Source organism: Myotis davidii, unplaced genomic scaffold, assembly GCF_000327345.1.
Source record: "Myotis davidii unplaced genomic scaffold, ASM32734v1 scaffold809, whole genome shotgun sequence".
NCBI classification, from domain to species: Eukaryota; Metazoa; Chordata; class Mammalia; order Chiroptera; family Vespertilionidae; genus Myotis; species Myotis davidii.
This window is the reverse complement of record NW_006300017.1, coordinates 775,603-790,930: the sequence shown is the minus strand read 5'-3', so window position 1 is coordinate 790,930 and position 15,328 is coordinate 775,603. Positions and strand designations below refer to the sequence as shown.

Below are 15,328 nucleotides of genomic sequence, written 5' to 3'. Positions count from 1 at the left end.
AAAGCCTTTACAAGGAAAATGTCACTATTTCCAAAAGCTGTATTACTTGACAGTTTCCCTTTGTGTTGCAGCAGCTGCTTAACATGACAAAAAATGGCTTTAATAAAAAGCACCTCAGGAGATGCAGCAGCAGAAAATACACCCTCCTCCCTCTGCCACGCTGGGGAGCACTTTCACGCAGCAGTGGGTGGGCTTTGGGGTCTGCTGGTTGCCGGTGGCTTCCAGACAGCCCCTGGGGTGGGGTGGCCCTTGCTTCAGCCAGGTTCCAGGTACAGAAAGCAGGGCACACTGCTGATGGTTTTATTCATTCATTTATTTATTATTATTATTTTTAAATCCTCACCCGAGGATATTTTTTCTATTGATTTTTAGAGAGGGACTGGAAGAGAACTGGAAAGACAGAAAGAAATATCAACGTGAGGAAGTGAAAAATTGGCTCTGACAGAACAAAAAAAAGAATAATATTTCTCTAGCCAGTTTGGCTTAGTGGATAGAGCATCAGCCTGTGGACCAAAGGCTCCCAGGTTCAATTCCGGTCAAGGGCATGTACCTTGGTTGCAGGTTCCTCCCCAGCCCAAGCTCTGGTCAGGGCTCATGCAGGGGGCAACCAATGGATGTATTTCTTCCACATCCATGTTTCTCTCTGTTTTTCCCTCCCTCTTCCATTCTCCCTAAAAATAAAAAAATAAAAATCAATGGAAAAATATTCTCGGGTTAGAATTAACACCATCACCACCACCAACAACAAAAGAATAATATTATCCTGAATATGGGAAACAATAAAGAGAAAAACATATATGGGAGGTTGTGTGTCATGTTTGAAGAGGATACTCATGGGACAATGATTTATTAAAAATAAAACATTTAATAGCTGGAAAAGTAGGGATCTTATTATAAAAACCCATGAATGCCAAGAGAAATAATTTGAAATATGTTCTGGGAATATTGACATTTCAAATGAGATCAGTTTAATATTGTCTAGCATCAAGTGTCTATAATTATAGACTTTTCAGAACCTTCGTAACAGATTGATCTCTTTTTAAAGTGAAGTAAGACCTAGATCTTAAAAACTTTTCTCCCTTTTGTATTTTTATCTTTATAATTCCCTATATTAAAACACACCCTCCCCAAAAGAACGCTTACGTTAAAACATCTGAAGGCAAAACATCTACAAATTTTACTAAAATATTTTCGATGTGGCTGTATAAATATCTCTTGATGATTTTCAAAGATAAAATAAATTTGAAAGGGAAGAATGTATTTTGAAACCATAAAATGGATGTGTGAAGAGAGAGTGCCTTGATGCATCTGGCCCTTAAGATGGAAGGTGAAGGGACATGAGAACTGGAAACCACAAAGAGAGAAATGCCCAACTCATTAAACAAATAAACAAGACAGCAATGCATGTCTCAGAGAAGAGGCGGAGGCAGCAGTATCTAGAGTTGCCACAATATGTTATCGAAAATATCCAGTTCCGAACAACAAAAAAAAATAATACAAAACATGGAACGAATCAATGAAGTGCAGTCCATATAAGGAAAAAAATGCAGGCAACAAGAAGTGCTTGTGAGAGAGCCCAGATATTATATTTAAACAAACAAAAAAACTGTGCTAAACAAAGTAAAAGGAGGCATTATGACAATGTCTCCATAAATAAAGAATGTAAATAAATATATAAAAGTTGTAAAAAAAATAAGAGATCCAAATGGTGGTACTATAATTAAAAACTATAACTAAAAAGTGAAAAAAATTCGCTAACAGGACTCAACAGCAGATTCCAGCACTGCCAGCGACTGGGCCAATAAGTGTTTCCTTGAAAAGGATCCCAAGTAGCTCATCTCTGTGTCCACCTTCACCATGAGGATGGACATGTACTAAGTACTTAACCAGAATGAACTGATATAATCCTAACAGCAACCCTGTAAAGTGGGGCTGCCACTTTTTATTTTCAAGTGAGGAAAATGAGGCCGTGAGGATAAGTAATTTGTTCTAAGTTGTGCACCTTAGAGGTAGTAGGATCAGCTCATTCTCTGGTTATCTAACTTATTTTCTTATGTGTATCACCTATGCAGTGAGCAGTGAGAGGTACAGAAAGGTAGAGATGGTTGATATCCTGAAAAAACAAACAGACATCTAATTAGACAGATAAAAATAGCATCTATGAAAAACAAGAATGCAAAATACCGCATATTTAATAGAAAGCGAGCAGGGATTGGAAATCACATGGCCTGAGCTTGAATCTACCATGTTTTGTCTGACTGTGTGGTTTTGAGCAAGTCCCACTAACTTACTGAGTCTCAGTATTTTTTTTTCAAATGGTTATAAGAATACCTTCCTGTCTGGCCTTCAAGCAGGGCCACAAGATCTGCACAACAGATGTAATGTTACACAGTGTTATGTTACCTTACCTGCTGAGGGCTTCGGAGAAACCCATTGTGGACTGCAAGAAGGGGAGTTAGGCTGAGCTTTGGAAAGTGATGGGGAAAATTCGGAGGAGAAAGCACGCCAGGACAGTCTGGTGAGAAGGATGTGATTGAAATGGGCCAATGATACTCTTAACAGAGGTCCTACACATCCCAGATTCTATCTTCTGAAATCACCTCATAGCCAAATATGGAGCTATTACTACAAATAGTAGTAGCTATTACTACTCTCAGTTTTCAGATGAGAAGCCTGAGGCTCTGAGAGGCTATGAGATAGGCCTTCAGTTGACGTACTCGGTGGTGGAACCAGGATTTGAACCCAAAGCTAAATGATTCCAAAGTCTTTTACTGTAATGTCACCATATCTGTTGCCTGTCTGTCCATCATATGTTCCTTAAGAAAAGAAAGACTCTGGAGGAGATAGTGAGTCCAGCTTTTAGCTGGTGATTCTCTCTTCTTCAAATGCTCAGTGGGCCAGGAAGTTCATCAACTGATGGATGCGGAGAGCCAGGAAGTTCATGAACCGCTGGATGCTGAATGCCAAGCCAGGGCAACACCCATAAGAACATTCCTGCCTCCTTTCCCTCCTGCTCCACCCCAATGAGCCCCCTCTTCCTATTCAAGTGTTTGGAGTCAGCCTTATTCAGACAAGGCCGGCGCAGTAAGAACTCTTTCCTTTATCCATGTTTTCTTTTTCTCCAACTTCACTTGTCATCTGCGTCTCCACCTTCTGGGTTTGCCCTCCAGGTTTAGCACAAGATTTCCCGCCAGCCTCCGACGGCTTCCCTCGCCACAGCTGCTCTCCCAGACTGGCACAGGCTGCTTCCGCCTGCACATTTTCTGACCTGGACTGACACACGTGGGGAAGCAGCCAATTGCAAGGCCAAGGTGTGTCCAGAAGGGGGTTAAGACACAACTGGTGGCTCTAGATTCTCAGGCGCCTCGCTCTATCAGTGGTTCTCAACCTTCCTAATGCTGCGACCCTTTAATACAGTTCTTCATGTTGTGGTGACCCCCAACCATAAAATTATTTTCATTACTACTTCATAACTGTAATTTTGCTACTGTTATGAATTGTAAGGTAAATATCTGATATGCAGGATGTATTTTCAGGGGTCGCGACCCACAGGTTGAGAACCGCTGCAAGTGTACTTAGGGTAGGGACAATGTTCAAATGTAAAATAATAGTAATAAGTACTAATATAACAACAAGCGTAGCCACCATGGGTAATAATACTATTATTATTATAATAGAAAGAAGAGTTACTACTTGTTGGCAACCTAGACCTTGGCTTCCTTGCCTGCCTTGTGTTTCTCTTCTATGTCAGAACAGTGAGTAAATGGAAACAGGAAGAACATCAGCAGGTGACCTTCTTGTCAACATTGTAAGACCCCCTGTGGCGCAGGGGTCCCCGTGTCAATGAAATTTTCCAAACAAAACCTCATGACCACGAGTCAGATGTAGATGCAGGAGCTTTTAGCCTTAAAGTCAGGTTAGCAAAGCTGATAGCTAATCCAAAGTGTATAACACAGCAATTACCTGGTAACTAGAAGCCACCTTGCCCTACCTTTGAGGTCCTAAATGTGGAGTGGAAATGTCATGTTGGTGTCCCATGTCTTGGGCACAAGGGCAGTGTCTGGCGTCACAGCTGTAGTCCCACATCTGCAGATCCCTATGTGCTCTGTCAAGCAGGCAGTTATTCTGTCTGGCAGATGAGACCATCTCTGCCTGTCTCTCACCCACCGGGGAAGGCAGACTGGTGGGTGTGTGCTGCTCCCAAGGGCAGAAGTGCTGAAGCAATGACTAAGCTAGAGGCTCTTGCATTAAATATTGTACAACATAAGGGAAGGGATTTCTGAAAATGGGGATGCAATTACAAACCTGCCGGTGACTAGACTCAAACCCTGATAGGGCCTTCTCCAGAAGGTGGGCTGCCTTGTTGGTTGGAACAATAAGGGGCAACAACAAAACTGGGGTGGATGTGGACAGCAGTTCTAAAGATGGATTTGCACATGGAAGAAGTATCTCTAAAGAGTAAGGGACCGTGGCTTTAAGTTGGTGCCCCCACAAGGTCAAATCTAAGAATAACAGCCAGGCTTTTCCTTTGGACCACAGTTTTCCATTCTTCTCTATTGTCTAGACTTAAAACCTTTTCCTCAAGCTCTGAGTGGAAACCACTGATTAGGCAAACTGCTGATGTCGGAGCAAAATGAGTCTGTTTATCATGTGCGAGCTTGCTAATTGCAAAGTAACGTGAGTGCCCGGGCACACAGTCCTTTGTCTGTGAAATGCCGCCTTCCCCGTGATGGGGGAGGGTGTACAGGCAGGGAGAGCCCAGCCCCAAAGGGTGTGATCATGGGGCTCCTTTTTGAGCTTTGCTTTCTTCTTGCTCCGGCTTCCTCATGAGATGACTCATCATGTATTGCACAGTTTCTTTCAGTTAAAACAAAGGCCAGTATGAAAACGGCCTTCCACCGAGAAGTGCCACACTGACTCACGGAGCAACCTTTACTGAGAAGGCCCTGAGCATTGTGCTCAGTGCTGAGAAGAGAAAGAGGCCCAGTTCTCAATAAATTAGCAAAGACAACATGTCCGGTGCTCACCTGGGGCAGATGTGGTCTAGTAAGCTTACAGGAGGGAAGGATCCATTCTGAGGAGGTGCCCGACGGGGCAGGCATACTTGTGTCTAGGAAACAGGGACCACCCAGGAAGGGCCTTGGCGATGAGGTTTGGAGTCTGACCTGCAGAGGAGGGCAGTTCAGATGGGAGGAGCGGCCCAGACAATAGCAGAGGACACAGATGTGCCAACACTTTCCTGCAATGGCCAGTGGGCCAGTGCTGATCACGGATTTATGGGCTATTACAGCTGGAAGGGGATTTGCAAACCATCTAGTCCAGTGACAGGTTATATAGTTGAGGGAACCCAAAGTAGGAGAGGCAAACCGACTTTTCAAAAGTCTTAAGGTCTGATCGGCTCTGTCCCTTGACACCAGCGCTCTCTGTGTATGTGTAGCCACCATTCTTTGGCTGTGATCACATGATGGAGTTACCTACATCTCACATCAGAGTGCTTGGCACTGGCTATATCCTCCTGACAGGTCTGCACATATCATTCTATTGGCTCTTCCACCTTAAAAGTATCCACCAATCCACCAAGCAGATGTTTTCCTATCAAACATGTATGTAGAAACTCCCATGTCCAGCCCTCTCTACACCATTTGTTGATTTCTTTGGCTCTTTAGAGCTACCCATTTCTTTGCATTGCTCACCCTTAAAATGCCCGTATTCTTGGTTGATTTAAGATGTGAAAACCGCAGCCGCTATTCTTCAGTTGTTTCAACATGCCTAGAAGCGTAATATATGTTTTCCAGAAAACTATTTTTAGAACCCCTGGCCCAGCACCGTTAGTCTGCGTTCATTAAGATGAGAACGGTGAGGATTCATTTCTGACAAACGCTTGCCACTTGCAGAAGAAAGTGCACCTGCCCTACTTTGGAATCTGGGAACCCTGGCTGCTGGCAGCCAGCAGCACCCGGGGTGTATCGCCCCTGCTTCCGCTCCCACAGGCCTGTGTCCACAGCCCACAGCCTCCTCGTCCCTCACTCACCCGCCCTACCAAGGCTGCTGATGGGGTTGCCCCTCTGCAACCTGGTCTCCTTGCTCCGCAGACCCTCGGGAACACGGGCCGACTGCACACACAGAGATGTCAGAGCAAATAACTGCGTCTGCGAGTTGTCAGAACAGTCTGTGGGATGGAATGCACACAGCGCCAGCGGGTGGGGACGCTAGAAAGCGGGCTCTCTTGACAGAGAGAGAAGTGTTGGAATTAATTCATAAACGTGTTGGGTGGAAATTAGCAGATGAAGATCTGCAAGGGGAGAAGAGATGGAGGGAGAGAGAGGAGGGAAGAGGCTGACAGATGGAGGGGGGGAGGGAGACGGTGGGAAATAGAGCAGAAGACACAGCCCTTTCACAGTCTCGCTAATTCTCATTGGCAGCCTGTGGTTGGACAGGGATTCCGTCTGGCCCTGTCCGTGCCTTCTCTGCTCCTCCTGGGACCTCTGCCATCGCATCGCCTGCTCCAGCCCTCACCCCACCTCCCACTTCACCATAACCTGTGCTTCTCACAACATGGGGTGTCCAGTGTATTCATGAAGGGGCTTTCTCTATGCAAAATGCACGGAACTTCTGATATTCTCATGGTAAAGAGGGAAGGACTGGGGCCGTAAGGGGAACTCCTGCCTCCTGACACTGATCTTGTCCAGGCTACCCTCTCTGAGCCTCAGTTTTCTCCTTGTAAAGTTAGAATTCATGGGCAAGCTAACAGAGAGAGATGCATAGAAGTCAGTTATCTCAGAATCTAGTATGCTGTATGCTTTCAGTAAGTTCTGTTGTTATTGGCAGCAGTAGAAGTAGCGGAATCTAAATCTTTTCTCTGGTGTTCTACATTTCTGAAGGAAGGTCAAGAGGACCAGACTGTGTGTTTAAGCTCAGTTTCAGAGCCGTCAGACCCCTGTGCCTACTTGCACTCCTTAATTGATGGTTGGAGATTTGCCACGTAACAGTGCGTCTGTTGGATGATGTTCCATTCTGGGACCCAAAACGGGCAGTCACCTGATATCATTTTGAAAGAACCATTGAGACCACTACGTGTGAGATGAGACACGGCTGGGTTCATTTCCCCCTCTCTGACAAGGGTTTGCCCTGAAGTGCCTTTTCCCAATTTCCTTTCGACCCCCGCAGATTCCAGGGGGCCCTTCCCCATCTGTGCCTGCGAGGAATCTCATTGTATTTAGATTCTGATTTTTTTGCCCAAAGTAGAGCCAGACAAACGGAAGCCCTGTGCACACTTACGACTCTAACAAAAATATTTTGGCCTCGCTGAACTCCATTTCCCCCTCATTCTCAAAGGCCTGCTCCCCCACCACTGCAAGGGAACAACTTGCACTTCCCATAAAATCCATTTACACTAAAGCGCTAGTCCAGTGGTTCTCAACCTTCCTAATGCCAGGACCCTTTAATACAGTTCCTCATGTTGTGGTGACCCCCAATTTCATTGTGACAAATTGAACATAATTAAAGCATAGTGATTAATCACAAAAACAATATGTAATTATATATGTGGTTTCCGATGGTCTTAGGCTACCCCTGTGAAAGGGTCCTTCAAGCCCCAAAGGGGTCGCGACCCACAGGTTGAGAACTGCTGCCTAGCTCTTCCCAAGTGTTTTGCAATTTTAATTTTTTAAACTCTAGTTGGGCTTTGTCTTTAGACATTGACTTGCCTAACATAAAACTATTAGGGGAGGGACTAGAGGGGCTTTTCCCTTCCTTTCCTTTTCTATGAGGTTCCTGAAGGAATACTTGTTTGAATCCTTTTAGGAGGGTTTTTGCAAAGGGAAGCTGAGATGTGTGATCCTTAATTTAGCCTGTGAACTTGGCTAGGCCACCATGCTCAGGAATTTGGTCAAACATTATTCTAGATGTTTCTGTGAAGTCTTTATTCTAGATGTTTCTGTGAGGTTTTTTGTTTGTGTTTTTTTAAAGAAGAGATTAACATTTAAATTAGTAGACTGAGTAGAGCAGATGGCCTGCTATGTGGGTGGGCCTTTTCAATCAGTTGATGGCCTTAATAGATAATACTGACCTCCCCCTGAAGGCAGCCTTCAGGTTTGAACTGCAGCATTAATTCTTCTCTGGGTCTCCAACCTACAGGCCTCCCTGCAAATTCTGATCTTGCCAGCCTCCACCATCCTTCAGCCACTCTGAGTTCCTGGTGTTGCCCACTGTGCCAGACCAAGAGCCTGATTGGCCCTCGTTCACTTACCTGAATCCCCTAGTGTTTGATGCTGTTAACCATTTTTCTTAGGCTCCTCCCTGGTTTCTCAGAGGCTATTGGTCCCCCACCTTCCTTCTCATTGTCTGGCCACTCCCCAGGACGCTCTGTGAGCTCCTCCACTCACCCCTAAATGTTGGTGTTGCCCAGCATTCACACTTAGCGCTTAATTCCTTCTCACTCCACTCCTGCTGAGTGACTTCATTAGGATCCAGGCTTCAGCTCCCACTGACACAGAAATGATTCCCAAACCTGTAAATCTGAACATTGTCTCTTTCTCAAAAACTAACCAAACAGATGTCAACAGAAATCGATACTTGGATTTTTCACTATCACTGTATGTTCAACATTTTTCATTTAGTCAAGTAATGTCCACCGCTCAGTATCAGTTATTCTTACTATTTCTCTGTGATGGGTAATATCATCCACTCAGATGCCAACATCAGAAACCAAATAACAGCGTGATTCTGTCTAGTCTTTAAAGTGGATTTAGGAGTCACCTCATTTGAACAGCTTTCTAAGAACCCTAATCTACTGTAGATGGCCCAGCTCTGAGATATTGCATATAACCTTGCATGTTTTTATTTTAAATCTTGTCATATGGTACTACTGATTTATTTCCCCTACTAGACTATTAACTCCTTGTGGGCAGGCGATATATCATATCCTTTGCATCCCCAGACCCAGAAAACTGTGAAGATGTTCAAAGAATCTTTCTTTACAAAAAGAAAAAAGATGCCCTAACTGGTTTGGCTCAGTAGATAGAGCGTCGGCCTGCGGACTGAAGGGTCCCAGGTTCGATTCAGGTCAAGGGCATGTACCTTGGTTGCAGGCACATCCCCAGTAGTGAGTGTGCAGGAGGCAGCTGATGGATGTTTCTCTCTCATCGATGTTTCTAACTATCCCTCTCCCTTCCTCTCTGTAAAAAGACAATAAAATATATCAAAAAAAGAAAAAAAGAATGATTGAATTAGTTAACAAGATAAATGTACAATAGAAAAAAGCGTTTGGCAAATGAAATAAGATTTTAAGTAACCAACACAAAACACAAATCCCAGTTCCTCTCTGACATCGAGAGAGCAGGTTCATTTTAGCAGGCAAGGGAGGGGGCATGGCCCAGGTCAAGCAGCATCTGAGCAGTTACTTATTGAGCATTTACTGTGTGCCAAGCTCTCTGCAATGTATCTGATATCCAACTTGTGTAATTCTTCCAAGAGAGGAAAAGTATAGTGTTGTCCAACGAACCAGTGAGGACATTTGGGCTCAGAAAAGTCTAGTGCATTTTCTAGAGTCCCTGCTCCTGAGTGGCAGGTCCAGATTCAGAGCCGGGCCAGCGCTCTCTCAGCCACACCCTGGCCCTCTGGGTGGACTGGTCCATTTTCCACCTGTCAGGAGGGGCAGGACTGTCATAAATGCCATCGAGCATTTAAAAAACACATTTTATGGCTTGTAGGTCTCAATATAATGTTTTTTTGTTATTTGATTTGTAGAAGTATATGGAGTGTGACTATGAAGTAATGAGGCTGGTTTTATTGTGTGGTTTGTGGAACCGGGTCCCTTGACAGGAGTCTCCTGCCTTGCTGGAAGGCGATGCCTGAACACAGTTGATGCCTTGTGATGTCACACCGCCGTGGAACGTGGGGGCCGGCGAGGAAATGAGATGTAGTCCGCAGAGCCCCCAGTGGGATGGAGCTGGAGCCTCTGCCGTCCGCGTCACGGGCTAAGGGGGACAGGCCTGAGTTTCTCTGTACCAGGCTCCAGTCCGCAGGACAGGAATCGGGGTGCGCAAAGCAAGCACCTGCTCTTGGGGACTTTGCAATTCTAATGGGAGAGAGGCAGTCACACACATGCACACACACTTTGAACAGTCAGATGAGGGGCTTCAATCATATCCAGTGAATTCTATAGCTTCCAGTAGATCCCTCTATCAGTATTGGGAAATACCTCATACAGATCTTTCTTTAATGCAAATCTTATGTGCCTTATTCTTGTTGGTGTTCTTATTTTTATTTTTAATTTATTTATTTTGTGTGTGTGTGTGCGTGCGTGTGCGTGTTTTGTCCACTGGATTATTTTTTTCACTTTTTATTTTTAATATACATTATTTTATCGTTAATAGTATTACAGATATGTCCCATTTACCCCCTGCTCCTTACTCCCCCCTTCTCCTAGCCCCTCACTGGGTTATTTTTATTGCTTTGTTTGTTGTGGTAAATTTCAGTTATTTCAGCAGAGAGAAAGGGGAAGAAAGCAACAGTGAGCACTGCCATTCTGTCAGGCACTGCGAGAGGAGTTTCCGTATGTATCGTCCGTCCACATGTATCGTCCGTCCACATGTATCGTCCACTTTCATTCTCACGGCAACCCTGTGCAGAAGCTCTTATTAACCCTGTTTACCGATGGGAAGATACAAACTTCGAGAGGATCAGTGATGTGTCCAAGATGGCAGATCTTATAAGGCAGAGCTGGCACCTGAAGCATGAATTTTAATTCACGCCCAATATCAGTTCTTTCCACTAGCCCACGGAGTAGAGTCCTGTGTTAGGAAGGATGCGATGTGGTCGGGGACAGAAAGAGGAACAGGTCAAGACTAAACTGCCTCAAAGTCTGGCCTCCTGCCAGCAGCAGACTAGGAAAACCATTTTTATTTGCCTCAGTTTGCAAGAGTGCAGAAAGACAACGAGATGTGATGGCCCTCATTCTTCCCTAGCGCCGATCATGTGAGCAGCTATTCCATTGGGATGGCTTGGGGTTTTAAAGAGGACACTACCTGAGTCTCATCCCAAGTATTGTGTCTGGCATGTGCTGCCATTCTTGGAACTTTCTGGAGCCCAAAGACTGAGCCAAGTCGAGCCTTGCTTCTCTCTTCACTAGCAAACCTTTAGTTTACTACATCTCCCTGTCCTGAGGGGCCCGCAGAGAGGATTCACAGGCTAAGCCACAGTGCTCCCTGGGCCACTTCACCCCCTGGGTGCTGATGGAGGGAGGGAGGGAGGGAGGCTTCTGTCATCTACATATGCATCACACAGGATTTTCACTTTATGATTCTGCCTCGTGCACACGCCGAACAGCTGGGTACAGCCTTCTCTCAGATAAACACAAGCTGTAAGTTTTCCTTGTTTATGAATAACACACAGTTTGAAATTGCTTTTACAAGTGGATACAAATTTCATTAGATAAATGCAGATCCTTCTGTTGGATCCAGAATTCTCAGTCGCCACCCTCGTCTGGGCAGCCCCTCCAGGGTACAATGAAACCTCATTAGTAACCACTTTTGAGTCTTGGGGGGTTTCTAATTCTGAAGTTGGGTCACCTCTAGATTCAGAGAAAGACCCGCCCTGTTTCTCATAACACACACACACACACACACACACCCCTTTCAGACAGCCTGGGAATTTGCTCTTGCAAGCCCTGCCTCTATAAACATACCCCTTCTGGAGTCTTCCCTACCACAGAAAATTCTACCACCCAGTTACCAATTCAATTTAGGAATCATCCTCAATTCCTTCCTTTTCCTCAACCCCACATCCAAACTCTCAGGAAGTCTTAAACACGATGGTATTTTCAAACTACACACCTCGCCTCTCCACTTTTCTCCATCACCATTGCTACCATCATTTATTCCCTCTTCTATTCCCTGCTTCCAGTCTGTACACCCGTGATACATTCTTTATACAACAACGAAAATGAAATTTCAAAACCGTACCAGTCAGATTCTGTCACCTCTCTGCTTGAAGTTTTCCAACGTGATTGCACTGGATGCAACTCTGCATTTTGTATTACAAATCGCCCTAAATAACAAGATGTCTATGGGTTTGAATCAAAGCTCTAGTTTAAACATAGAGCAACGACATCGTTTTACTGATATTATTGTACATGTCACCATTTGTTATCGAAGGAAAGTGGGAGTTATGCCATATAATCATAATTTATGATTACTAAAAACATCCACTGTGTTAAGTGTGTACCTCATGAATTGTCACCTGCGATTAACCATGTTTTTTTATTTTTTTATTTTCTGCATTTTGTGATAGTTGGTTGGGCAGATTTTGGAGAAACTGCCATGCTCAGATAGCAAACAACTTGCCTTTAGCACCTCTTTCATATGCAAACCAACCAGTATCCCCAGGTCTTTTATCCAGCTGTCACACACCACACCAATATGCTTCCAGTAGATCTCCCCCAGGGCCAGGCACTGGACACCTAGAGACCATTCCTACAGCCCCGAGGAAGCCACAGTCATTCCAACAGGCCAGTCCCAAGCTTGCTCCAGCTTATCAACCTTCTCCCCCAGCTCCTTCCTGTGGAAAGCACAGTAAGGCTCTGAGCCTCGCTTCCCCATCCTCTGTGTCCACACTCACCTGGTGCTTCCCCACGTGGCTCTGCATGGCATGAAGTGCCCCCGCCCCTTGGGAGTGCAAAGTCATAAACCATTTTGCCAAGACATTGTCTCAGGGTCTGTCATCTAACCAGACCTTAAAAATGCAATCTTGGGAACATGTCAAGATACCCTCCAACCCTGTGAGGTAGGGGAGATGGGCATTCTAATGTACCCCCCACGCAACTGAAGGGTTGAGGAGTTGGTCAGAAGAGACTCATCTTACCAGACCTTAAAAATGCAATCTTGGGACACGTCAAGATACCCTCTAACCCTGTGAGGTAGGGGAGATGGGCGTTCTAATGTACCCCCCACACAGCTGAAGGGTTGAGGAGTTGGTCAGAAGAGATGATCCAACCTCAGAGCCAGATTCTTAGGACTTTAATTTGTCCTTATCTGATTTGTCTTCACGAATGTTGTCATGTGTCCAAATGGGTTTAATGGCGGCCTCCCTATTGTGGTACTAGGTAAGCATTTTATAAAAAACTCCTGATATAAACTACTTTGTTCATTGAGAACCTCACCCCTTTGTCTCTTTTCCATTCCAATTTGTTTGGCTTTCTAGTCTACAAATGAATGCACTGGTCCCTCACAATGCCTTCAAAAGGCACACAATCTCCCCCACAAAACTGTAGAATACATAGATTCAGATAAAGACGAGACCTCTGCAGTTATTTCTCTAATTTACTAGCCCTTGAGTTCAGCCCATATGTTCACTCGAAAATGTTGAACTAGGAAACCAACTTACCAGAGAGGAGAGATATAGGACTGTTCTTAACAAAAAAAAATCAACAACAAAAAAATGAGTGCGTGTCACCTCTGACACGCGTATCAGAGGTTCGCCATCACTGGTCTAGTCAATGCCTCTTATAACCGGTCTCTGCCTCTCATCTTTTCCTGCCCGGCTCTTCTCGCCCCACCTGGAATCTCGTGCTCTGTCCATCTTTGGTCTCTTTCCCAATAAATCTTTCCATCTCAAACAATCCTTTATGAGCTGACTTGGTATTCAGCAGCTGCCCCATTTGCCTCTCCTGAGAAACACTAGAGCCGGCAGGTGCATGAGTAGAGAATGTCAAAAGAGACCCCTGTAAGCAAGTGGCAGGAGTCCTGTGACTTGGATGGCAGCCAGACCCAACCCCACCGCTATCATGTCCCCCCCTCTCGCCCCCGCCCAATGGTCAGGATGCAGACTCTGTAGTGGAAGAAAACCTTAAGCACAACTTTGCATTCTCAACTTTGCACAGGTTAAAGCAGCAGTCACCAACATTTCGGACCTCACGGGCCACTGGGTAAAAGCACCAAGAAAGCCTTTCCAGTCTGGTGGGTGATAATGGACAAATGCATCTCAGAATTTAGAGGATTCGATGCAGTGTGTGTACAGAAAACTCAGGGCCACTCAACTCTAAAGGAAAGATGGGTATCATTAATATCCCAAATTAGCGGTTCGGCTGCTGTCTGAGCACCATGTCTCAGCAGCATGACTCCTATCAGGAGCTGTGGCTGTGTGCCCTGCCCCATCGCCTGTATTAGTATCTGCTTTCTGGAAAGGCCTGAGATGCTTTCCCTATAATAAACATATAAAACGTATATGGCACGGCTAGTGACAAGTATTCTTCCGGAGGTACGATCCTCTAATTAAAAACTTGAGACCTACAGCTGTATGTGGGCTACCATTTTACAAGGGGTGATGGGCAGAATTTATTTGTCGTGGAGTCATCCAGCAAGGGAAGTCCTAAATGATAAAAGTTTAAACGGATGTTTCATTTCCACTTCATCGTAACAATTATTCAGTGACTCGTCTGACTTAATGAAAGGATTTGAGAAGGAATACAGCAACGCAAATGCATCGTTGCCATTAAATTATGATGCAGCCACTAAGTGATGCTACAACCACGGGATTACCATATGAAATAAGAGGTGGCTTCTGATAGAAGGAGCAGCAAAAATACCTCCTGGCAGGCCCAAGGGAAGCCTGTGTCCCCCATGTAAAAAGGGAAAGAAATTAATCTGAGCCCCAAAGTGATAGTCTGGCCTCTGAGAATGCTGTTGCCAGGTCCCCTCCCAAAGCCATCACGTTCCACATCGTGTTATGGTCATGGTGCCATAGAAAGTCGGAAATCAGCCTAATACTTTTTGGGACCCGTCTTTCCCCCAGCTCTTGCTCCTTTCTTAGAAGATACTCAAATAATAAGCATGGAATAGGATGAGGATTATTTGTATTGTGTGGTGAGGAGATTCAGATTCATCAGTTTAGGAGACAGAGCAAGTCAAGGGCCATGGGCACTTCCATAGCTAGCCATCAGGGCAGAAAGAGTCTCCCAGCTCCATGTACAGGCCCAGGGGGCTCTGCTGTGGTCTGTGGCTCAGCCAGGCAGAGAAGGGTCCCACCCAGCACTGGACTTGCACACACCTGTCCTGGGAAACTTAGCTCTTCTCCTTGGAGTTTGGCAACTTCTGCTAAGGCATCCGGGAGGGAAGATGCTAGCATCCATTCCCTATTTGCAGCTTCCCCATCTCCCTCTCTCATCCCCCTCCTCTCCCCTCCCCAGCAGCCCTGCTCCACCTGCCTGCCAGCAGCTGAGCCGCCTGGAGTGCGCCCCTTTCTCTCCCTGGCTCTGGGGGTCGGGGATAGTTGAGCCCCACCAGGTGTCCGCCTCACCCCTGTTGGGTTCCCTGCCCGCATGGACCTGGCG

General features: G+C 45.5%; 1 long non-coding RNA gene across 1 annotated transcript in view; it reads right to left on the bottom strand.

Annotated features, from left to right (window-relative positions):
• The window catches only part of LOC107185037, a 478,211-nt gene that overhangs the window by 461,670 nt on the left and 1,213 nt on the right, over positions 1-15,328 (bottom strand). The gene's annotated exons all lie outside the window — the stretch shown is intronic.